The 24,699-nt window shown below is 44.0% G+C and overlaps 1 long non-coding RNA gene across 2 annotated transcripts in view; it reads left to right on the forward strand.

The window, feature by feature from the left end:
- The window catches only part of LOC132686583 (uncharacterized), a 32,595-nt gene extending 18,896 nt beyond the window's left edge, over positions 1 to 13,699 (forward strand). The window contains exons 3-5 of one of the 2 annotated variants that reach the window (XR_014136447.1): positions 2,571 to 2,747; positions 10,941 to 11,030; positions 12,262 to 13,697. This is a non-coding gene — a long non-coding RNA (uncharacterized LOC132686583). Of the gene's footprint in view, positions 1 to 2,570; positions 2,748 to 10,940; positions 11,031 to 12,261 lie in introns of both variants that reach the window. The other variant, XR_014136446.1, reaches the window with a different exon arrangement.
- Positions 13,700 to 24,699: the final 11,000 nt, after the last annotated feature.

Below are 24,699 nucleotides of genomic sequence, written 5' to 3' on the forward strand. Positions count from 1 at the left end.
CTGTGATTGGTGTCTCAAGTAGGAAGTAGTTTATAGGGCTGCGTCCTTAACTTTTGGGATCTGATGCTACTTCAGGGTAAATAGTGTTAGAATTGAATTGAGTTGGAGGACACTGGGTTGGAATAGAGAGTTAGAGAATTGGATGGTGTGGGAAACCCTCTTCCCCAGTTCGGTGGCCAGGAGTAATTAGTGTAGAAAGAAGAAATAGACTTTCCACTTCTTTGATGATTTCTTCCTATTTATTCTCTCTTTGTGGAACTTTTTGTGTGTTTGGTGTTTTACCTCTTGGTTGAGACTTTAAACCCACCCCCTCTCCCATCCCTTGCTGCCCTTTCCTTCCATATTAATTTCCTTAGCTTATTTGTTTATTTGTTTTTTGCTTTATCTTTTATGGAGATTTCTTTAACTTTTCCAAGTCTTCTATTGACTCTATTTCTTTTTCTTTTTCTTTGTTTTTTTTAAGTTTATTCAATTATTTTGAGAAAGAGAGCGCATGCTCGCAAATGGGGCAGGGGCAGAGAGAGAGGGAGAGAGAGGATCCCAAGAAGGCTCAGCACTGGTCAGTGCAGAACCTGACTTGGGGCTTGATTCCACAAACCATGAGATCATGACCTGAGCCCAAGAGTCAGAAAATTAACCAACTGAGCCACCCAGGTGACCTCTTTATGTCTATTATATTATTAATTCCTAAGGATTCTTTCTTATTCTCTATTACCTTTTTATGGTAGGATTTTCCTTCACCTTATAAAATTCCTCTTTTTATCTCTGTGAAGATATTGAGTACAATAGTTATTTTAAAGTTTTTTATGTTCTATGAGTTATCTTTTTCTCCAAATGTCTTTTTTATATTTGTTTGTGTTGGTCTCTATTGCATGGGCTAGTTGGAGCTGGGGGCTTTGTCTCTCTGTTTGCATTTATGAGTGAAAGCTCTAGGCTGTTGATTGAAAACTGTGTGGGGCTGGCTCATTGACTGGTGGGTTTCCGATGATGATCAGGCCCATCATATTGGTCTTTTGTTGGGAACTCTCAAAACTTGATTTTTCACCTGAACTAAAAGCTAATCCATTTTTTTCCAGAGAATAATTTTTCAAGTTTTATCTGGGGGATCTCCAGCTTTTATGCTGGCATTCTGAAAGTGAGGTAGGAGAAGGAAGCTGAGGTCTTCTCATTCAGTATGCAGACCTTTTCTCTTCATTTTCCTTCTTTTTTTTTTTTAATGTTTATTTATTTATTTTGAGAGAAAGAGAGCATGAACAGGAAAGGAGCAGAGAGAGGAAGAGAGAGAATCCCAAGTGCTGGAAGGCCGTGAAAGAATTCCTCTTCTTTCAAAATAAGTAAATAAACTTTAAAAAACCCAGGGCTTGGGGGGAAGGTGAGGAGGTATGGCACATGGAATCTTCCCCTTTTTTGGAAACTGTGTCTGGTTGTAAGTAGCCCGTTGGTCAGTTAGGGCCCATGGATATTTTGGGGTGGGTTGCCTGATGGGCCTGTTTGTATTCAGCCAGGTGGTCACTGTGAGCCCTTTCTACATTTCATTGCTCAAGCCTGTTGTCTAAAAGCAGCCTCTACAGGTTATGATTTCTCAATTGCTTTCTTTAAAAAAAATTTTTTGTTTTTAATGGTTATTTATTTCTGAGAGAGACAGAGAGTGAGCAGGGGAGGGGCAGAGAGAAAGGGAGGCACAGAATCTGAAGCAGGCTCCAGGCTCTGAGCTGTCAGCACAGAGTCGGACGCAGGGCTTAAACCCACGAACTGTGAGATCATGACCTGAGCCATGACCTGAGCCAAAGTCCGACGCTTAACTGACTGAGCCACTCAGGCACCCCTCATTTTTTTTTTTTTTTTAAAAGTAGGCTTCCAGTCCAGCACAGGGCTTGAACTCAGGACCCTGCAATCAAGACCTGAGCTGAGATCAAGAGCTGGACGTTTAACCAACTGAACCACCCAGGCACCCCTCAATTGCTTTTATTTATTTATTTAACATTTTTATTTTCTTTTATTTATTTTGAGAGAGAGAGATAGAGCAAGTCGGGGAGGGGCAGAGAGAGATTGGGAGAGAATCTTAAGCAGGTTCTGTGCTGTCAGCGTAGAGCTGGATGTGGGGCTCGATCCCATGAATCATGAGATCATGACCTGAGCAGAAACCAAGAATCGTAGGCTTAACTGAATGAGCCACCCAGGCACTCTGAATCATTTATTTAAATAACTCGTTCCTTGTTTTTGCTTCTGCAATAGTGTGATTTTTAAGAAATATCTATTTGGCCATTCAGATGACCAAAATATATTTCTCACGTATCTATTTGGTCTTCATCCACAGTTCTGGGCTCACAGCCCCTCAGAGCCTTGGAAATTCCTGAGAGTGATAAAGGTGCCTTTTATCATATAAATGAAAGTGACATTTGGACCCCACCCAAGGGTGGGGCTGGTTGCCCAAAGGGCAGACCTAGTTATTAGAGGATCGCAACTTTTAGTCTGACCTTGCAACCTCCTGACCTCAGGACCTGAACCCTGGGGAGCCGGGGAGGGGAGAGGGGCTGGAGGCGGAACCAGCCAATGGGCCAATGACTTAGTCAATGAAGCCTCTCGAAAAACCCGAGAGGACCAGGTTGGGAGAGCTGTGTTGGTGAACGCGAGCAGGCTCAGGAGGAGTGGCGGCCGGAGAAGTCTGGAAGCCCCCGCACCCTTTCCCCAGACCTTGCCCCAGGCATCTTCATCTGACCGGTGATTCACCAGCACACCCTTTACTGGTAAGTGTGAGGAAGTGTTTCCCTGACTTCTGAGAGCCACGCTAGCAAACGGAAAGGAGCTGAGGAGGAGGCGGCTGGGCCCTCCGGACCCTGGGCGCTGGGTGGGGAGCCCGGGTTGCAGCCTGTGACTTGTGAGCGGTGCGTGGGGTGGGCAGTGGGCAGCCCCCAGCCTGGGGGATCTGATGCTCTCTCCGGGTACGGAGTGTCGGAATTCCGTTCTCGGACACACTGCTGGCTTCCAAGACTTCTTTGGTGTTGTGTGGGAACCCCATTTCCCCACGTTGAGATCAGGAACAAGACAGAGCCCGATTCGGGGCTCAAGCTCACAAACCATGAGATCGTGACCTGAGCCGGAACCCAGAGCCAGATGCTTAACCGACTGAGCCACCCAGGCGCCCCTATATATTACCTCTTTCTACACAATAGTGGCAAAGCATACATACTGTTCTGCACTTTGTGCATTTTACTGATCTATATAAAGATTGTTTTATATCAGTATATAGTATTGTTTCATATATATATGTAGAGCTTACATTAATATATATATTACATTAAAAATATATATATGTAGAGCTTACATTAAATCTTTGTGATCTTTGCCAAACTGATGGTTCAAAAAATGATATCTTGGTGTGTACCTAATTTGTAGTTTTCATATAATAAATGGACTGAGTGTGATAGCTCAGATTTAAGCCATTCGTAGTTCTTTTTAGTTGAATTCCTTATTAATATCCTTTGCTCATTTTCTTTTAGATTATTATTGATCTGCAGGAGGCTTTTATATTTGGAGAAATTAATCCTTATGATATAATTTGCAAATACTTTCTTCCTGTTTTTCATTTACCTTTTGGTTTTACTTATGGTGTTTTTTGCTATGCAGAAAAGTTTTATTTTATATACTCAAATTTATCAATATTTTATTTTAGGAGTTCTAGGAATTTCAAAATAGTCTAGGACGCTTTTATACGGAGAGTATAAAGCATTGCTCCCATTATCTTGCAAAGCATTTTTTTTTTTTTTTTGGTTAGTTATCCTGATATGTATTTGAGATATGGATCCAACTTAATTTTTTCCAAATAGATACTCAGTGGTTCTAGATTTGTAGGCAGATAATAATACAGTTGCAAAATATATTAAAAAAAATATTTTTCGAACTACAAGGAGAAATGAACAAATGCATAATCTTGGGCAGAGACTTTTAACACCTTTCTCTTAACAACTGATAGATCCGATATTTAAAAAGCCTATATACAAGGGATACATTTCTAGCAAGAGTGATCAGAAGAAAAGGAAGAAGTCACAAAGAACCCTGTCAGAAACTTTAAAAAGTGCCATGCATGTAGGTTCTGTAGCCACTGAAATGATAGTAAGAGGATCTTGGGAATAAGTTTGCCAATAATGAAGTAACACGTTTCTAGTAAATCGAATTTGCTCGAGTGGCCACGGGAGTGAAATCGAGAATGTGTGAAGTCCTGTAACTGTTCAAACAAATTGAATCTAATTAAACACTTTTCCACAAAAGAAGTTCCAAGTTCAGAATGCTTTACCGTTTTGTTTCTGGATAATATTTAAAGGACAAAGACCAACAGTCTTATACATACTCCTTCACAGAACTGGGAAAAAAAAGTAGCGCTTTACAGCCACGATAACTTCGATATCGATAATCTGCAAAGATATCGTGAGAAATAAAATTGATAGATCTGCCCCTTTCAGATGTAAAAATCCCAAACAAGTTATACTATTAATACATCAAATCACTCAACATGTAAAAAGGGTACGCATTCTGAATGAGTTGAGTTTATTTCAGTAAGACAGGGTTAGTATAATATTAAAATATCAATACGGTGTGGCATGTCAGCCGAATAAAGGAGCAAAATAATAGTGTTAATTGAATAGATGTAGTAAAGGCGCATAATAGAATCCAACATGCATTCATTTTGAAAGCTTTTTATAAACTAGGAATACCAAGAAAGTATTCTTAATCTGGTCAAAATCGTCTATAAAAAACTACAAATGACATAATTCTCCTCCCCACTCCAAGACACAATCCTTTTTTTAAAATTGTTTTAATGTTTATTTATTTTTGAGAGAGAAACAGAGAGACAGAGAGACAAAGTGTGAGCAGGCGAGGGGCAGAGAGAGAGGGAGACACAGAGTCTGAAGCAGGCTCCAGGCTCCGAGCTGTCAGCACAGAGCCCGACGTGGGGCTCGAACTCACAAACCGTGAGATCATGACCTGAGCCGAAGTTGGACCCTTAACCGACTGAGCCACCCAGGTGCCTCTAAAGATTTTATTTTTAAAATTTTTTTTTTTTCAACGTTTTTTATTTATTTTTGGGACAGAGAGAGACAGAGCATGAACGGGGGAGGGTCAGAGAGAGAGGGAGACACAGAATCGGAAACAGGCTCCAGGCTCCGAGCCATCAGCCCAGAGCCTGACGCGGGGCTCGAACTCACGGACCGCGAGATCGTGACCTGGCTGAAGTCGGACGCTTAACCGACTGCGCCACCCAGGCGCCCCTCTAAAGATTTTATTTTTAAGTATTCTCTACCCAACATGGGGCTCAAACACACAACCCTGACATAGAGAGTTGCATGCTCTACCCACTGAGCCAGTCAGGTGCCCCACGAAAATAAAATCATTTTAAAATCCCTACAAATTAATAAAAAAGAAAAGACTACCCAATATAAAAATAGTCAAGAAACTTAAATAGGAGTGTCACCATCTAAATGGTTTGTAAACATATGAAAATATGCTCAATCTTCTTACTAATTGGGGAATGAGAAATTAAAACTTCAATATGACACCAGTACATACCTTCTAGAATGTCTATAATTTAAAATACAGAGAAGTACACGGAGGATGTGGGGAAGTTGGAGCTCTCATACTCTCCGGGTGGGAGTGTCAGTTATTACACATACTTTGGAAGCATCATTTACTAAAGCCAAATATGCACACACCTTAAGATCTCACAATTTTACTTTTAAATACATATTTAACATGGTGCACGCAGATGTGTACCAGCAGACGTACAAGAATGTTCATATCTGTATTATGCATCACAGCCCCACATTGAAAACAATCCACAGGGTGCCTGGGTTGCTCAGTCTGTTAAGCGTCCAACTTTGGCTCAGGTCACCATCTTGGCGTTGGTGGGTTCCAGCCCTACGTCGGGCTCTGTGCTGACAGCTCAGAGCCTGGAGCCCGCTTCGGATTCTGTGTCTCCCTCCCTCTCTGCCCCTCCCCTGCTCTCTCTCTCAAAAATTATAAACTTTAAAAAAGTAGAATACCATTTATATGAAATTCAAACTGAAAATCTCAATTAAACTTGAGATATACACTTAAAAATTATGCGAAAAATGAAGAGGCGTGGTTATCATAAAAGGATAATTGCTATGTTCAGTGGGGAGAAAGGGAATTATGATGGGAATGGGGTACAGAAGGGCTCTGGGCAACTGAATCCTATTTCTTGTCCTAGGTGATAGTTACACAGTGTTGATAATAATTCATTAGGTGACACATTTGTGGTTTCTATGCTTTTGTGGAAATGTAACATATTTAGTAGTAAAGATATATAAAGGAGGAACATATTTTACATCCTGTTTTAATTAATTAATTTTTTTAGTGTTTATTTTTGAGAGAGAGACAGAGCGTGAGTGGGAGAGGGGCAGAGAGAGAGAGAGAGAGAGAGAGAGGGAGACACAGAATCTGAAGCAAGCTCCGGGCTCTGAGCTGTCAGCACGGAGCCCGACACGGGGCTTGAACTCAGGAACCGTGAGATCATGACCTGAGCCGAAGTCGGACGCTTAACCTACTGAGCCACCCAAGGGCCCCTTACATCCTCTTTTACGTGTTAAGGTCAGAAATGCAACTGAAATAAAAATTTCATGAAATAATACCTTTACTATGTGTGATACACTCAGATATATCCGATTCTTTTCTCTCCTTTTGTCTTCCATCTCATTCCATTTTTGTTTCTTTACTCATTTTTGAGAGAGCACAAGCAAGGATGGGGCAGAGGAGGGGAGAGAGAGAATCTTTAGCTGACTGTGCACCCAGTGCAAGGCCCTACTTGAGGCTTGATCCAGGATCTTGGGATCATGACCTGAGCCGAAATCAACAGTCAGATGCTGAACTGACTGAGCCACACGGATTCCCCCATCTCATTCCATTAAAAACAAAAACAAAAACAAAAACAAAAACGCTGGCCATAACCTACACCTTTTTATTTTATTTTATTTTATTTTATTTTATCTTATTTTATTTTATTTTATTTACCTATACCATGATTTTTTTAATTAATTAATTTTTTTTTTAATTTACATGCAAGTTAGTTAGCATATAGTGCAACAATGATTTCAGGAGTAGATTCCTTAATGCCCTTTACCCGTTTAGCCCTTACCCACTCCCACAACCCCTCCAGTAGCCCTCTGTTTGTTCTCCATATTTATGGGTCTCTTCTGTTTTGTCCCCACCCCTGTTTTTATATTATTTTTGCTTCCCTTCCCTTATGTTCATCTGTTTTGTCTCTTAAAGTCCTCATATGAGTGAAATCATGATATTTATTTGTCTTTCTCTGACCTACTAACTTTGCTTAGCATAATACCCTCTAGTTCCATCCACGTAGCTGTAAATTGGCCATAGGCTACACTTAACTGATTTAATGATTTGCAGTTTGAAAAACATTCACCCTGGCATTAAGAAACTCTTGGGGTTCCTGGTGTAGCGACTGAATTGATCCCAACTGAATTCCCAGTCGAATTCCAAGTTGGGATCAGAAATACCCATCTCTCTTTGGCAGGGTTGCTCACTGCCAACACCGCTGGCATTTGGGGCTGGATAATTCTTTGTTGTGGATGGTTGTCTTGTACACCGTAGGTACTTAGCACCGTCTCTGGTCTCTTCCTGCTAGGTGCCGGTAACCCCCCCTCCCCCCCACCACACACACACACCTCCAGTTGTGACTCCCTAGCAGGCGAAATTACCTCTGTTGAGGGAACCACTACTCTAGAGGCTCTATAACTTTCTAAACTTGGCTCTGCCTTTATAAAGAATCCGTAAGTTAGCATTTCTCGAACATCAGTGCACATTAGCATCACCCAGATATTCTGTGTGAGAAGTGGGCTGGGAATGTGCCTTCTTAACAAAGATCCCAGGTGACTCTGATTCAGGTATTTCCAAAGATCACACTTTGAGAGACATTGCCCTAAGATGACTGCCCTCTTGAATGAAAATTCCCTTGGAGGCATTAGAATGTTCCAGATATATTAGTTTTCAAGGGACAGGTCAATGCACCGGAAGATAATAAGCTTCTGCTGGGTAAGAAATCATGCAAAACATCCAAGGTCTCTTTAGGGGGCAGATCTGGTGCAGACGCCGGTGAAATCACAGCCGTGGGGTCTGTTCTCTGTGTCATTGTTCTGTGACGTGTGCGGAGCTCACCGGGGAGGGGCTGTGGAACCACAGAAACTGAGTCTGACCTTTCTGAGTCCGCGATTTCCCTGAAGCTCACCCAGAAGCATGAACCAGCATCCCGAGTAAAGACACTGCCGTAGCATTTGCCAATTACTTCATGCCTGATAGAGAAGCTGAAATGCCTCCCCATACTTCAGATTTTTTTTTTTTCATCCCAGTTAATTGTTCTTCCTAAATTGAATGATCTATTTTTGGAACTAAAAGAGATGCAGTGTAGGGAGAGAGGAACCGACAAAGCCCAAGGCAGAGAGGGGAGGTAGTCGGAGGAAATGCAGGAATGAGAGGGGATACTGAGTGAATCATCTCCCCCCCTAGGAAACACATCAAAAGCAGAGGAAGGGCGTTCTCCCCCTGAGAGCAGGTGGATGACACAGGAGGGGCTGGGAGTCTTGCTGAAAAGATGAACACACGAAATGAAACAGGGCAAAATTCTGGGAGTCGTTGTGACCCGGAGGCTCAGGCCGTAAAAGTCATTGGGTGTTACCTTGGAGCTCTCTAGTGGGTGAGAGCGCATTCTTAGCACCGAATCAGAAGATGAGAAACCCTGCTCCTTTACCCTGTTTCCTACTGGAAATTTATTTGAAAAGCGCTGTGGCCTTAAAATGTGCAACTGTCTAGTGGATGTGATCCCAAGACTGGCGGGTCTTCGGATGCATTTCGTCCACAGGCGCGTCCGATGAGGCACGTGTGCCCCCAGATATGTGTATTTCTAGTGAACCCAGAGCTGGAAGTAACATCCCCTTCAGCCAGACCCTCTGGCTGTTACCAAAAATGCACTTGAAAAAAGGGTAGGCAAGTATTGGACCTGACCATTGGCGTGGATATCGGCATCATGCGTTTTATTGCCTCTGTAAATAATGTTTCTGTTAACTCCAGTGGGTTCCTTTGATCCTTCTGCAGCCTGAACGTCATGCTCAAAGCTTTGGAGCCTGCCCACGCTAGCCATCTCTGCTGCTTCTCCTCTCTAGGCATCTCAATTGTAGTTACATCTTTAAAAGACTGTCGTTTATGCTGTGAAATGTTTAGTAAAACTACAAAGCAGAACACACGTCATTTTCTTCAAAACACATAAGCGTTTTGGCCTGCAAAAGAGACTACTCCGAAGACAGCCAGCTCGACTTTAAAATGCATGGGGAAAGCAGAGACCTTTCCAAGGCCCATACGATCATGCCATTCCTTTCACCCCTCAGTGGATATTTTAACGATGCGTGTAGTTCACTCCTGAAATGATTCAACTAAGGAAAGGGAGAGGCGGCCGACCCCTGGCTACGTTTGCCTTGTACCTGCCGCGAGGGGTCCGGAAGAGGAGCTCCTTGACTGTCCACGGCATCAGTTTTTCCCATTCTCCTGCCATTTTCGTCCAAGCATCCAGTGGGTAGCACATCCGTATTTCTCTGTGTGTCCGAGCAGTTGATTTCCAGCCACTTTACCAGGAGACTCTAACATCACAGGGGTGGAGAATGGAGCATGGGCAAAGAAAGGAAAGATCGTGGGAATGATAGCATTCAACCAAACAGGCTTTGCAGATCCCTTTCACGCCAGGTTATAACACAAAGGTTGTAGGATTGAAAGATCCTTGCTTTCTTCCTCACGCATGTACATGTTCGGGCTGATTGAGTAAACTTCCGTTTGGTTCTAGATAGCTTCTAAAGGAGATGAGGTCCTATAGTGCAGTGACAAAGAATACGGGCTTTGCAGCAGGCATGCCTGGGTTGAGATTTTGGCTTCATCTAGATTCGTGCAACCTTGGGAAAACCGAGTGGCCTCGAGTCAATGACAACCTCTTTATGCATATTGACTCCTCTGTAAAATTAGAATAATAGTAGTGTGTGTCACTAGGCTACTGTGGGGCTGAAATATGTAGTTGGATGGAAAAATAGCTGGAATGAGGGGTGCCTGGGTGGCTCGGTCGGTTGAGCGTCCGACTTTGGCTCAGGTCATCATCTCGCATTTCGTGAGTTCGAGGCCCGCGTCGGGCTCTGTGCTGACAGCTCGGAGCCTGGGGCCCGCTTCGGATTCTGTGCCTCCCTCTCTCTCTGCCACTCTGCCGCTCACACACAGTTTCTGTCTGTCTCTCTCTCTTTCTCTAAAATGTAAATAAACATTAAAAATTTAAAAAAAGATAGTTGGAATGGTTGGTTCTGGTCTACTCATTACGAAAAATAGAAGTTATGATTGTTGGTGTTATTAGTATTATTTCTTTTATACATTCAAAATCACTGACAATGATGTGGGAGATTGAATTCTAACAAATTCTGGGGAGAAATGTCAACAGTCAGGGATGGGGTGCTCCCCTATCCATAGGTATTGAGATATCTCACACTTTGAGTAACCCTGTCAAGTCCTTCCAGAACCTCTCTGGATTTTATATTTCTGGAATGCCCTGGGAGTGTTATAAAGCATATTCATCTGGATTCAAAGATGGGATATTTTTTTTTCTAGAATTGCCCTGTGACATCCTATCTTGAGTTTGTTCTTTCCGGGGAGTCTTACAGGAGTAAGAAATGGAAATGTTTCCAGTTATTTGAATGTGGTTCAGGTGTGGGTCCTTATTCACTCCTGTTACCATGTGTTTGGTCAGGAGTTGAGTGTTGTTTTTGGCACTTAAGTTGTCAAATCTACCATTAATTGAATAATCCGCTTAACCCTGATTTTCTGGGTCCACAGGTGGTTATCGTGGCTATACTTCTGCTATTTTTATTTTGTTTTTATTTCAGATGTAGGAAACGTCTACGCTGAAACTGTCTCTGTGGCCTAGTCTCACCTCAAAATCTGGTCCGGGGATCTTGATGGATTACTCTTTATGAGTGAGTAGAAGAATAAAAAGACAGTCTTCATTCACTGAAAGTGTATTTGCTCATTGAATATTTACCAAGCCCCCATTATACATGTAAGTTACTGTGTTTGCTATTGAGAACAGACTGTTGACTAAGATGGACCCCGCCACCTGCCCTCATGGGTGCATTTTGGTGGGAAAAGTACAGCGGATGCTCTGTGAATATGTAATGAAGACATGAGACCAAATTTGAGCAGTCAGAGATGTTTTCTTGAAGAAGTAACATCAAGCTGAGGTTTGAAGGATGAATAGGCATTTATTAAATGGGGAGGAAGAGAAGAAAGAGGCAGAAGGAATAACGTGTATGGCCCTGGGCATGGCAGGAACACAGTGAAATGACGTGAAAGAAGGTGGGTGCAGAGAAGAGGGGGGAGTTGGATGTGAGACAGGGAGAGGGAGGCAGAGACAGGCCAGGCAAGGACTCAAGGCCAAGTGAGGAGTTTGAGCTTGACCCAGAAACAATGGGAAATCACGAAAGAGAGTGACCTGATCAGAATGGTGTTCTTTTTAAAAAAAAAAAAAAAAATTTTTTTAACGTTTATTTATTATTGAGAGACAGAGAGACACAGAGCATGAGCAGGGGAGGGGTAGAGAGAGGGGGAGACACAGAATCGGAAGCAGGCTCCAGGCTCCGAGCTGTCAGCACAGAGCCCGATGCAGGGCTCCGACCCACAAACCGTGAGATCATGACCTGAGCCGAAGTCGGTCGCCCAACCAACTGAGCCACCCAGGCGCCCCAGAATTGTGTTCTTAAACACACTGGCTACCTTGTGGGGGAGAGAGAGTTCGGACATAGGGAAAACGTTGAGTAGACCATTAGTTTGGAGGAATTGTGAACAGGGGCCGTGGCAAGATAGATGTGGATAGAAATGGCTACAACTGAGGAACATTTAGGAGATGATGCTGAAGAGGTATTGGTGATAAGAATACGGGAGGCGAGATTGCATACTTAACCGTGAACCAGACTTCTGGTGGCCATCATCACAAAACAAGAGTTCGCTGCAAGAGAACCCAGTTAGGCAAAGTAGGGACATCATGGACTCAGTTCTGAACTCTTAAATTTGTGAAACCTTGGCAGGGGTGGTTTATAAATGACTGGCAACTAGCTCTCCAAAAAGAAGAAGAAGAAAAAAAAAAATCCCTGAATTTGTAGCATTGGCCAATTTCCGTAGTGTAAAAACTCTCATCGTGGTGGATTTCAGCCCAGCCATCGCACGATGGCCTTGAACGTGGAGTTGTGAAGAGATGCTTACAGCGAGCCCTCGTGAGCCAGTGTAGCCTGGCTCCAGCACACCAGTGACTGAAGGGACATCTAGAAGGAAATGACAAGAGGTGGGCCGATGTGTAATTATTGGGCTTACAGGAGTGGTCCCGGCCAGGGTCCGCAATCATCCGTGTGTAAATGAGAATGCATACTTTGTGGAGTCAGAGTGTCTGGGATGGTACCCAGACTCTGCCCTTATTAGCTTTACGATTGGGGGAAAGTTACTTAACCTCTGTAGGTCTCAGTTTTCACACGGTGAATGGGGATAACGGTAGGTGATTCAGAGAGTAGCTTCCAGAGAAAAGCGTATGGAGATGGAGTTGCCGCACCTGTCGGTTTGTCGCACGCGTGTGCGAAATGAAATCCTTTCTTCTTGTTGTTGCTGTCTTTACCTTTACGTTTGTTTTATTTATTTATTTTTTTAATTAAAAAAATTTTTTTGACATTTACTTATTTTTTAGAGACAGAGAGAGAGAGACAGAGCACGAGCAGGGGAGGGGCAGAGAGAGAGAGAGAGGGAGACAAGGAATCCGAAGCAGGCTCCAGGCTCCAGGCTCCGAGGCATCAGCACAGAGCCTGATGCGGGGCTCGAACTCACGAACCGCGAGATCATGACCTGAGCCAACGTTGGACGCTTAACTGACTGAGCCACCCAGGCGCCCCACTTTTACGTTTGTTTTAAATGTGCTCTCCCTTAGGTTGGTTATTTCTCTTGATAACTTCTCCAAGTTTGTAAGCATGTATGAACATTTTGGGATTCTAGTCTAACTGTCACTAAGGGCTGTGTGGCCTTGAGTGGATTTCCTAAACTCTCTAGGAGTTAAATTTCACTTTTGTGATACTAGATCATGCCAGACGAACTCTGAGGGCTTTCTTAGACCCTAAACGATATATGATATGACCTTTCGCAAATCCTAAAATTCTTGGTCATCTTTGATACCTTTCTTTCTCTCACCTCCTGAACCCAATTAGATTTCAGTTCTTGTCCATTTTGCGTCCACAGTCTCTCTCATCCCTGACTTTTCTCCACCTCTGCCTCCAACTCTCCATCTCTGTCCTCTGCCACTTTATTGTAAGCTCTTGTTACTGCTTGTCAGACTATTACGGTGGCCCTCATCAGGTCTGGGACCACTAAAGTGGCTCCCTAGACAGTCTTCCTGCTTCCTTGTCATTTCTCCTTTTAGTGCGTTTTATAACATTGCCAATTAAACTCTCCACGTTTGTACTTACTTTTTATTCTCATGCTATGTCCTTCTTTTAAGGCTAATTCAAATAATAGTCTGTTCTTTAATATCAGCTTTTGATCATCTACTCTTGTGAAATTATTCACGCTAATAAACACCATCATCATACCATTTCTCTTAAATGCTAAGCGTATGTAAAAAAAATCCTGGTTCTTTTATCAGGGTGGTTGGTGTATATACAAATTAAACTGCTTGTAGGTCTTTTTTTTTAATTTTTAGAAAGACCATTTTCCATACACAAAAGAGTTGAATAAATGTGGCAGTCGATTCTTTTGTGAAGGCAGCAAGCAAAAATTTGTCGTTTTGGGATTTGATATTTTTTCAACACAAAAACACAGCCATCGTCTTCTTTTTGTTTCATTCACCTTGTGAGTTTTGGATGCGTTTCGCAGGCATATCTGTTGTATTTTTTTTCCTTAAGGTCAATGGATCCATAATCCATAAATTAAGGAATAATTATCAACGTGTCATTTTCTAATAATCTGCTGGTTCTGTGTTATGACATCACTTAAATATCCGAGTTGTAGTTCTGGAGACTACTTACTTGTTTCCTCTTTGACCAAGAGATTGGTCTCCTAAAAGTAATTTAAGTGGAGTCGAAATCCAATTAACTTCGCAATTCCATGAACCGTAACATCATTTTAGCAAATGATTCTAGTTAGAGTATTAGGAAAACCCAAGTCATTGCTTGCTTCCTTCAACAGTACAGAGAGGGGAGGAAACAAAGAGGAGGGAGGGGGGAAGTAGTTTCAAACATCTATTTTTCCAGTTATTAGACAGAGTATTGGATAAGACAGCTGGAGACTGATACAGTCTTTAAGATGTCATATGATTTCTGTGCGTCTCTTTCTAGCTCTAAAAGTGGAGTACAGGAGTAGAAAACACGCCCATGTGACATTGGTCAGCTTTCAGGGTACCTCATTCTGCAAAGTGAGAAAAATGTTGATTCTTACATTGTTGTGTCTAATATTGGGATACATTTTAGGATAAAATCTATTTTTCTATTATTATGTTTATTTGCATAATGGCATCAGCCATATCTTGGACCAGTAAGCCATTTAGAAACGCATCTTTGAAATGTTTGAATCTATGTCTTTATTTACATATTTGTGTATGCGTGTATGCGTATAAATATAGGTGTATGTGTCATGTCATTCACATATATACTCACATATAATATATAGAAAGAGAGAGGCGTTGCTTTAGTGGCAGGGTGTTTTTGTTTGTTGGTTTCTAATCTGCTAAAATGCCTGTCTGGGAATAAAACACTTTTTTTTTTAATGTTTATTTATTTTTGAGAGAGATGAAGAGAGAGACAGAGTGTGAGTGGGGGAGGGGCAGAGAGAGAAGGAGACACAGGATCTGAAGCAGGCTCCAGGCTCCGAGCCATCAGCACAGAGCCCGATGCAGGGCTGAACTCGTGATCCACGAGATCCTGACCTGAGCCGAAGTCGGATCCTCAACCGACTGAGCCACCCAGGCGCCCTAGGAATAAAACACTTTTTAATTGTATTAGCACCTAAATTTTTAGTGTTTTTTTTTTTTTCTTGTGAAATCAAAGTTCAGTGAACCTGAACTTTCATGTCTTCTTAGTAGTTGAATGTGGCAGAATTTTGGCATGATATAGTGATATTGAGGCATGTAAGAAGAAAAAATTCTACCTTCTAAAAGTTAATTTTTTAACTAAATAAATATTAAGAACAAGAACAAGTATTTGCTTTTGTAGTAAATTCTGCAGTGAGAAAGAATGAATATCTGGGAATAAGAGCGGTGTTTCTGACTTAACATGAAAGGTGCAGTCTTGCAAACTTTTCTGTGGAACACATGTATGTCACATGAACCTTACTTCCTTCTCTCATAAAACCTGAGTCCCCAGGGATAAATAAATGGTCTCTACATGTGTAGTAATGTTAAATTTGTGTATCATAATCGGATGGTGAATTCTTTTGAATTAACACATTTTTATAGTTAAATTTTATCCATTACGGTCGCCGTAACTTTGAAAAGTAGACATTTTGTCAGAAAACTTACTGAAAAGTTACTGACGAAGTTGGACTTTCATTAAGAAGAATTTACAGAACCCATGGGGCACCTGGGTGGCTCAGCTGGTTAAGTGTCTCTCTCTTTTTTTTTTTTTTTTAATTAAAAAAAATGTTTATTTATTTTTGAGGGAGAGGCAGAGTGTGAGCAGGGAGGGGCACAGAGAGAGGGAGACACAAAATCCGAAGCAGGCTCCAGACTGTCAGCAAAGCCTGACATGGGGCTCGAACTCACAAACTGTGAGATCATGGCCTGAGCCGAAGTCAGATGCTTAACCGACTGAGCCACCCAGGGGCCCCAAGTGTCTGAGTCTTGATTTAGGCTTAGGTCATGATCTCATGGTTCATGAGATCAAGCCCCCTGTAGGGCTCTACTCTGGCAGCGTGAAGCCTGCTTGGGGTCCTCTGTCTCTCCCTCTCTCTCTCTGCCCCTCCCCTGCTTGAGCTCTCTCTCTCTCTCTCAAAAGAAATAAATCAATATTAAAAAAAGAGAATGACATAATGGTTGTGGTGCCTCCTGTTTGGGGTCTCTAGGGCACCTTGAAAAGATTAAGATTAAGTCGTGTTTGTGGAGCATGTGTATGTGCCAAGCTCCTTGATTTTTATTTATTCATTTATTATTTTTAGAGAGAGGGCACAAGCGAGCGAGGGGCAGAGAGAGAGAGAGAGAGAGAGAGAGAATCCCATGAGAGACAAAGAGAGAGAGAGAAAGAGGGAAGGAGAGAGAGAGAGAGAGAAGAGGGGCTCACCTGAAGGAGGGCTTGTGTTCACCCAATGAGGGGCTCGAACTCACCAACCCTGAGATCCTGACCTGAGCTGAATGAAGTGAGATGCTTAACCGACTGAGCCCCCCGGGCGCCCCTCCTCGCTGTCTTTGCTTATCTCATTTAATTTTCAAGATCATCCTGTAAAATAAGGGTGGCATTTCACTCTGCCAGTCTCTGCCGTGGCCCTGCAGGTGCCCCAGTGCTACCCAACCTCCCGGCTGCAGCCCCAGATTCCCAGTAGCCTGATTTCTCACAGGCACCCTGCTCCAGCTTGCCAAGCTCTGAGTTCCCATGTGGTCTCTATGGCAACCAGCTCTGTCGCCGGTTCTGGTACTGGTGCGTGCTGGAGGATGCCTCCTTCCCACTGAGTCCCAGATCTCACTTCTTCTGAGCATCGTGAGGCTCTGTTCAAACACATCCCAGAAGGTCTGAACAGGGACTTCTGCACACTTTAGCGTGAGCTTATTTTATATGTTTTATGTATAATAGCTACTAAAGGCAGGTATATTAATATAACATCATGTAATAGATACACTGGTGTTATGTAAATAAATAAATTATGTAATCTAATTTATATGTAAGCTACATACTTTATCTATATGATAAATTTGTACATATGTTATAGGCATTTCTGAAGGTACCGTAAAAGGCAACTTCATTATTTTTGCTAGCCTCTCTCCATGCTACTTCTCGCAATTAACTCTAAAAATGACTTCTCCCTTTTGGATTTCTTAATCTCTGAGGGCGTCCCTGTCTAACCAGTCATCCAGGCTACCCTTTCCAGCATTTTCTTTGACTTAACTTTTGCTTCTTCATGGCTCTAATATGTCAACCGGAAGCAGTACATTTTATCTCCAAAATATCTCCTATGAGGACTATTGAAAATACAGTTGTAATTATGTCATTTCCTTGGTCAAAATTCTTCTTCACTGAGTTTAGAATAGAATAAGGTAGGATACATTTTCACATTCCATCTGTAACATTTATTTATTTATTTATTTATTTATTTATTTATTTATTTAAATGCTTTTATTTATTTTTGAGACAGAGAGCGACAGAGCACGAGCAGGCGAGGGGCAAAGAGAGAGGGAGACACAGAATCTGAAGCAGGCTCCAGGCTCTGCTCTGTCAGCACAGAGCCCGACGCGGGGCCTGAACTCACAGACTGCAAGATCATGACCTGAGCTGAAGTTGGCTGCTTAACCAACTGAGCCACCCAGGCGCCCCCACCTGTAACATTTATTTCCTCACTGTCCTTGGCTACATGCTTCATAACCTGTGATTTGACCATTTTTTTTTTTATGTGTATTAATTTGTTTTGAGAGAGAGAGAGAGAGCGAGCATGAGTGGGGGAGAGGCAGAGAGCAAGGGAGAGAGAGAATCCCAAGCAGGCTCTGCAGTGTTGGTTCGGAGCCAGACACAGGGCTCAAACTCATGAACGCAACCGTGAGATCATGACCTGAGCTGAAATTAAGAGTTATATGCTTAACCAACTGAGCCACCCAGGCACTCCTGACCATGGGCCTTAATCAATAATCATGCCTTGTTCTCTGGAGCTTCTGTGTCTCTGGACACACTTTTCCCCTTGCCAAGATCATGCTGGTGCTATATGAGCCATCTTTCTAGACTGGAATGTCACTCTTCTATGAAGCTTCCCTGGGTCCTGCTATCTTTAAGACAAAATTAATCTCTGTCTCCTCTGTTTCCCTGGTAGGTCTGTTCACACCACCATTATTATATTCATGATGCTTCAAAATAATTAGATATTTATGTGTCTTACCCTATGGACCCAGAGCTCCTTCAAACCAGGGACTATGTTTCATTGACTTTTGCAACACCTTATACGATGCCTTGTTTAACACAGAAGTAAGCGACTAAAATAACTCAAAGGAGTAGTTTCATCCTATCACATAAGGCAGGGCAGAAGTGGAGAGGACAATGCAGTGGATAAGTGGTCAACTCACTGGAAATGCAGAAAATGTTGAAACTGTTGCAAAGCACAGACATGATCTTTTCATTCACACTGAACAAATACTTATTTTAGGAGATAGTCTCATTATTCCCTTGCAAGGATTAAATTTCTTTTTACTGTGTTAAAAGATGGGAACACAGGGTTCCTTTACTCAAGAAGTTTTCCTCTGGGGACTAAGATCAAGTATAATTTCCCCCTTTAAGGTCAAATGGACAAAGTGAGAGAAACTTACATGATCGCCAGGCACCTGGCCCTGAGTGGGTGGGGAAGAAACAAAATAGCAAAAGCAAGACTATTAGGTGCTACCCAAAGAAAGATCGGTCAGAGCCGAAGACGCAACAATTCGGAAATGCAATGGTATTCAATAGGAAAAATGGGGGTTAGGGTAGAAATAACTTGCCAGGGCTTCTATTCTATAAAGTGAAGTATGGCTGTGACTGTTGGTAGGTCATCATTTCCAGGCTTCGTTGTTTTCACAGAAATGCCAAATGTCCACACCGGCTCTCACTTGACTCTGGTTTGGTGATTTTTGTGAACCGCGCGGGAGGAAGCCAGGAGTCCCCAGGGAAGCGGCTGGTGGGGGGGGGGAGGGCAGCTGGTGGGGTAATGGTGCAGCGGCTTGTGAAACAGCCCGGGCTCTCCATTCTCCACCAGAGAGCTTCCAGTCGACCGATTTTACAAAGGAGGTTTCTGTGTGCGAGTTTGTTTGAAGAAAGTTTCCTGGCTTCAAAAAGTTTTTAAAACCCTTGATCATGCCTAGGTCTAATCCTTTTATTTTTAGGGATGCAGAAACTGAGACCCAGAAAATTCAAGTTGACCCCTCTGGAGCCACACAACTGTTAGTGTATTAGCAACTAGTTGGCAAAGTCATTTGCTTTTTTTTTTTGTTGCTGTTGTTATCGACTCAGTTTGCTCAAAGATGTGGGGAGTGACAGCCATTAGGGGAACGGGGAGAGGGGAGGACCATAGATTAAGGACTAGGGTGGGGACCTCGTGATAAGGACTTGTGCTTTTCTGCAAAATGAGAAGACAAGTTAGAAGCTTTCTCTCCCATTTCTTCCCTCCTTCTAGAATGTTGCTCTCGGTCCTATGAATCTCTGCAACAGCTTTTCCTCCCCAGAATAATCACAAGGTCTCCAATTGAACTAACTGCTTTATTATACATGTGTATTATATATGTATAATATATATTATAAATACATGTATTTTGGGTGGATATATGTATGTATAATGTATAACATTTGATAATGCAATTGATGTGAATTCTGGATGGCCTGTAGAATGTGATTATAGAATTCAGAGGAAATTCTTTGCTTGCAGAGAAGTTTCAAAAATTCATCACATATTGGCCTTAAGATAGATTGGATTTGGGGCGCCTGGGTGGCTCAGTCGGTTAGGCGGCTGACTTCGGTTCAGGTCATGATCTTGCGGTCTGTGAGTTCTAGCCCTGCGTCAGGCTCTGTGCTGACAGCTCAGAGCCTGGAGCCTGCTTCATATTCTGTGTCTCCCTCTCTCTGACCCTCCCCTGTTCATGCTCTGTCTCTCCCTGTCTCAAAAATAAATAAACGTTAAAAAAAAAAATTAAAAAAAAAAGATAGATTGGATTTACCCAAGCAAGAGATCTTTCTCTTCCAGGATTCCATTCCTCTATGATGCTGGAGGATAGGGTGTGGTCACTAGCATAATTGCGGGGGGGGGGGGGGGGAAGCAAACAGGGGAGTGGCTGGAAGACTTTTTCCTGTCCCTCGATCACAAAAGAAATCAGGAATTTAGTTTTAGGTGGTAGAGTGATGCATATAAGCGGTGGAGAAAGACTACAATGAGAGTTTGTGTTGGGAGGGAAGAGAGAAGGTTCCGTTTAGCGGCAGGATATGAGGTTCTCGGACATCCCCACAATGTGACGGGGAGATGATTCCGTTGGAAGTAAGTAGCCAGACAAAGAGGCATAAAAGGGCTCTGTGTGAAAATCAAAATGAGTTGCACAATGAAAGTGTATGATTCGGGCAAACGCGAGAATACTAGAAGGAAGAACGAAGGCTGAATTCTGCAGTAGGAAATAGAAGATGATCAACAGAACAAGTCTAAGGGAGACCCAGTTTGGACTGAGTGAACTTGCAAAAATGTTGAGACGGGAAGACACTGCCAAATGAGATGATATTGGAAAATGAGAGTGGAAAAGCCAGGGATGTCATGTTGAAAATTAACACAAAGGAGCAGGAGCAGAGGAATATCTGTCTAAAGACATTCTAGGCAGTTGACCAGGTAATGGCGGAGGAGTAAATAATGTGGCCATTAAAGTTGCAAAATTAAGCTTCTCTCTTGTTTTGGGGGAATCAGAACGAGTTCATGCAGAATAAAGCAATTACCACACATGAGCTCCAGTTAAGGTTTCCGGCCTCCCGATGGCACGCATGGCTTTGTGCCATGAAATCAGAGGAGACAAGACCGAGGCGTGTCATTGACATTCCAGCAAGTTGCGAAGTGTATGTTTCAGGGCAGAACCAGGCTTTTTCAACTTCAGGAATGAATTCAGAACGGCTTCGATTCAGCAGAAGGGGGATTCTCAGATTAAAAAGATCAAATTGGGAGTCACCAGCACAGATGAAAAATGTCTAATTTGTGCACGCGCGCGTGTGTGTGTGTGTGTGTGCGCGCGTTCGCGCACGGGCACGGGTGTGGGTGCCATGATGAAATAAAAAGGGACTGGAGCACGGCAAGTAATTTAACCATTTAAAGATACAATTGTTTCATTAATATTTACTATTACCTGTTTAAATATTCATGACGCCTGGCCTCCCCTCCCTGTCGAACAGTGTTGACCACCAGCTCAGCGCACCGAGGTCTCAATTAGCCATTCAGGCCGACAGGACACTCTCAGCCGAGGGGCCCTCAGCCTGCAATGGGCTGAACACAGATGATGAGTTGGTCTGTGGCCATAGGCCGGAGTGAAACAGACTTTCCCTGGGCTGAGTTTACAGCACAACAGAGGTTACAGAAAGATCGTCCCCTCAAGAACACAGAGAGGAACACTTTAGGAATATGTAAGTGAACATCGACAAGTGAAAAACCTCTGCCTACAGAGCATGGTGTCGCCTGGGGAGCAGTAGTGAGATGTGAGCCCCGCTAGAACTGGGAGATCATGACCTGAGCCGAACTCAAGAGTTAGTGGCTTAACCGACTGAGCCACCCAGGTGCCCGAGATGACCTCGTTTCTAATCCTGGTTAAACAGTCTGTGTGAAATAGGACTGGGAGGGGGTGCCTCTGAAGGAGGTGCTGGAAGGCAGTTAGACGCCTCAGCACTGCCAGTTGCCGTGGTCTCGGGCTCTCCTACGCGGAACACAATGGCAGCACACGTTCACCTTAATTGTCCCTCTCATGTCTATCTCTCCTCTACACTGTGAGCTTCCGGAGAACCTCGACTACGTTGTGTTTATTGTGCTATTTCAAGAGTCTAGCTGGCATATTGGCCAGTAGGTGTAGCAACCGTTTTTTCAATAGCTTAGCCTCTGGGAAGACAGGGTGGATATTAGAACATGGTATTCGTAAAAGTAGCTGGATGGTTCTATCCCTTGTGTGAGTCTGCAGCCATTGTGGAGGTGCCCACATGCAAGGCAGGAGAGGCATTGCTGTCCGTTAATAAAATAAAATAAGATAAAATAAAATAAAATAAAATAAAATAAAATAAAATAAAATAAAACAATAGCTTCTTTTTAATTTCCTCTGGACCCTCTGGAAACCGGCTATGACAGTGTCGGCTTGAATAATGGCTTGTCATGCGTGTCCTGATCCCCAGAGCCTGTGGATACGTTCGTTACCTTCCGTGACAAAGAGGACTTTGAGAGCCTGCTCAAGGTGAAGGGCCAGGATAAAATGAGATCGTCTGGATTATTTTGGTCAATCCAATCGAATCACACGAGTCCTTAAGAACGGAAGGGCAAAGCAAGAAAGTGGGTGGGAGAGATGCCACACGGGGAGGATCTGGCCTCCAACTGCCCGCTTTGACGACGGAGAAGGAGGCCACAAGGCAAGGAGTGTGAGTGGCTTTTCAAAACCAGGACCTCAGTCCTACAGCCGCAAGGAATTCAATTTTGTCAACAACCCGGATGAGGAGGCTTCTCCCCCGGAGCCTCCGGAAAGGAACCAAGGCCTCTGACATTTTCATTCGAGTCCAGCGAAACTCCACCTCTGACCTATGGAGCCGTAAGATAATACATTTGTGTTTTTCCGCCACTGCATTTGTGGTCCTTTTTTTAGGGCAGCAACAGAGAACTAACACAGCATCTCTGACGAGCAGACTGCGTTTCCTGTTAAGCTTTCAGACCCTCCCCGGACTTTAACGACACTGAGGCCGTACTGAGCCATTTACCAGCGGTGAAGGATGAACTCAAAGTGCACCCGAAGGGTCCTTTTCTCTCCCTAGGAAGGGGTACTGAGCTCTCATTGTGGTCACCGTCTCCTTGGGGGCTCTTTGGGCTCCCGTTGGGTTTAAGGAGGGGAGCAAGGTACACAGCTTGACTTTTAATTTGTAGGATTTAGTTTGTTCCAGCAAATGTCTCCAGAGCTCTTGTCACGCACAAAGTGAAATCACCTATACGCTGTATCTTTAAAAGCCGGGGAAGTGCACAGAGCAGCGGCAGCAGTCAATACCAATTTCCACATCTGGATCAATACCGTGGGATGGCTCTGTAGCTGCAGAGATCGTTCCACACGCGCACGCAGGGAGAGGGAGGGCCGGCCGGAGGAAGGGAATTGGTTTTAATGATTTCATGGCTCTGAGTAGTCCCTCTCTCCCTCTTTCCTTTAAAAGACATAAATGCATAAAATTAGGAACCAAATTTACGAACCTGTCAGTCTGCCTCCAAGCCAGCTTCTTTCCCTCACCTGTCACCCCCAGTGGCATCCGATCGAGCAAATGGCCTTGGTCTGTGCACGGGTGACACGGATGGCGGAGAGGAAAGCGAGAACACGCTTCGCAGCCGTGCAAAAATAACACACGTTCTTCATTTACAGCGGGCCTCTCCGCGAGGCCCTCGGAGGGCAGTTTCCTTAATTCACAAATAGAAAACAAGGGCGGGCGGCTTGTTGGCCAGCACGCAGTTGACGTCTCCGTGGTGCCTGAACGCGTGTGCTCGGATAAGGTAGAACTGAAGCGTTTTCCTGGGCTCTCGCGCTGCAGCCCGACCCGGTAGTTCTGAGTGATGGAGTCTCCCTCGTGGGAGGGACAGGGGAGCTGTTTTTCACAGGCAGACTTGGAGCTGCCAGGAGGATGCAACTGTGATGGAAACAGCAGGGGAAGCGCAGGAATCCGATGCCATTAGCTTTGCTGGATGCTTTCCCGGTAGGTCAGGGTCTCGACCGTTTCTCCCCCTGGGAGTGGACGCGGCTCTGACTCCACAGTGCCTCTGGGAGGCCCGGGCGGCCACGCTCTGCGGACACACAGCCCATTAGCTGGCCTCCAAAGAAGGCTGACCCTCACTCCGAGTAGGCAAGCTCATCATCCAGAGGAGCCAAACGAAGGAATAAATATGTCCCCTCTGGGCCCTGACATAATGCGAAGCTTGATCCTCGGCTTGGTAAATGCCACAGTCTCAACCGTGACCGGCTCAGTCTCGAAGACGGATCAGATGACTTCCAGGGGTGGTTCTGTGCGACTCCCAGCTGCAGGGCTGGGAGGTGGCGTGAAGGAGAGTGACTTTCCCGAAGAGTCATCATAAAACTTCCCTTCCTCTTCCTCCTCTCTCGTATTGCATTCCGCTCTACGGTTTTACAAGGCATTGCATGTAGGTTAGCTCCCCTCCTCCTCCCGGCAGCCCCGTGCATTTGATCCCTTTCTGGTGCCTGAGGCTTGGAGAGAGAGTCTCATGGGGAGGGAAGGTGATCATTGCCCCAGGGGAATTAGGGAGCTGGGGACCGGATAGGCCAGCGAGCCCCTGGAGTGTCAGGGCGGGCCAGGAGCAGGGCAGCAAAGACCCATATCATCTTTCACTCTGATGCTGTACGTTTCCACAAATAGAAGCAGAATCATAGACTCGTCACATTCTAGCCGCCCGATTAAAAATAGGCTGACTCTCCACGTGGACTTCAGCCAGCTGGGCCTGGGTTCATTTTGTCCTTCGGCAGGGATCCCACACCCATTCCCCCGAAAGGACAGACTTGAAGCACTAACTCGGCAGGGTGAGCCCTGGAAGGCAACACGTTTCTGAGATCATTACGGCTTTCCTTTGAGAGCCGGTAAATCCCCGCTAGATTAATCTTCGCCAAACAAGATTTGAGAAAAGCGCAAAATGCTAACCATTGAAAATGCTCCCGTTATTTTGCAAACAGTCCCCCCTTGCTTCATACACATTCTCAAA

Source organism: Panthera onca, chromosome F1 (assembly GCF_046562875.1).
Source record: "Panthera onca isolate mPanOnc1 chromosome F1, mPanOnc1 haplotype 2, whole genome shotgun sequence".
NCBI classification, from domain to species: Eukaryota; Metazoa; Chordata; class Mammalia; order Carnivora; family Felidae; genus Panthera; species Panthera onca.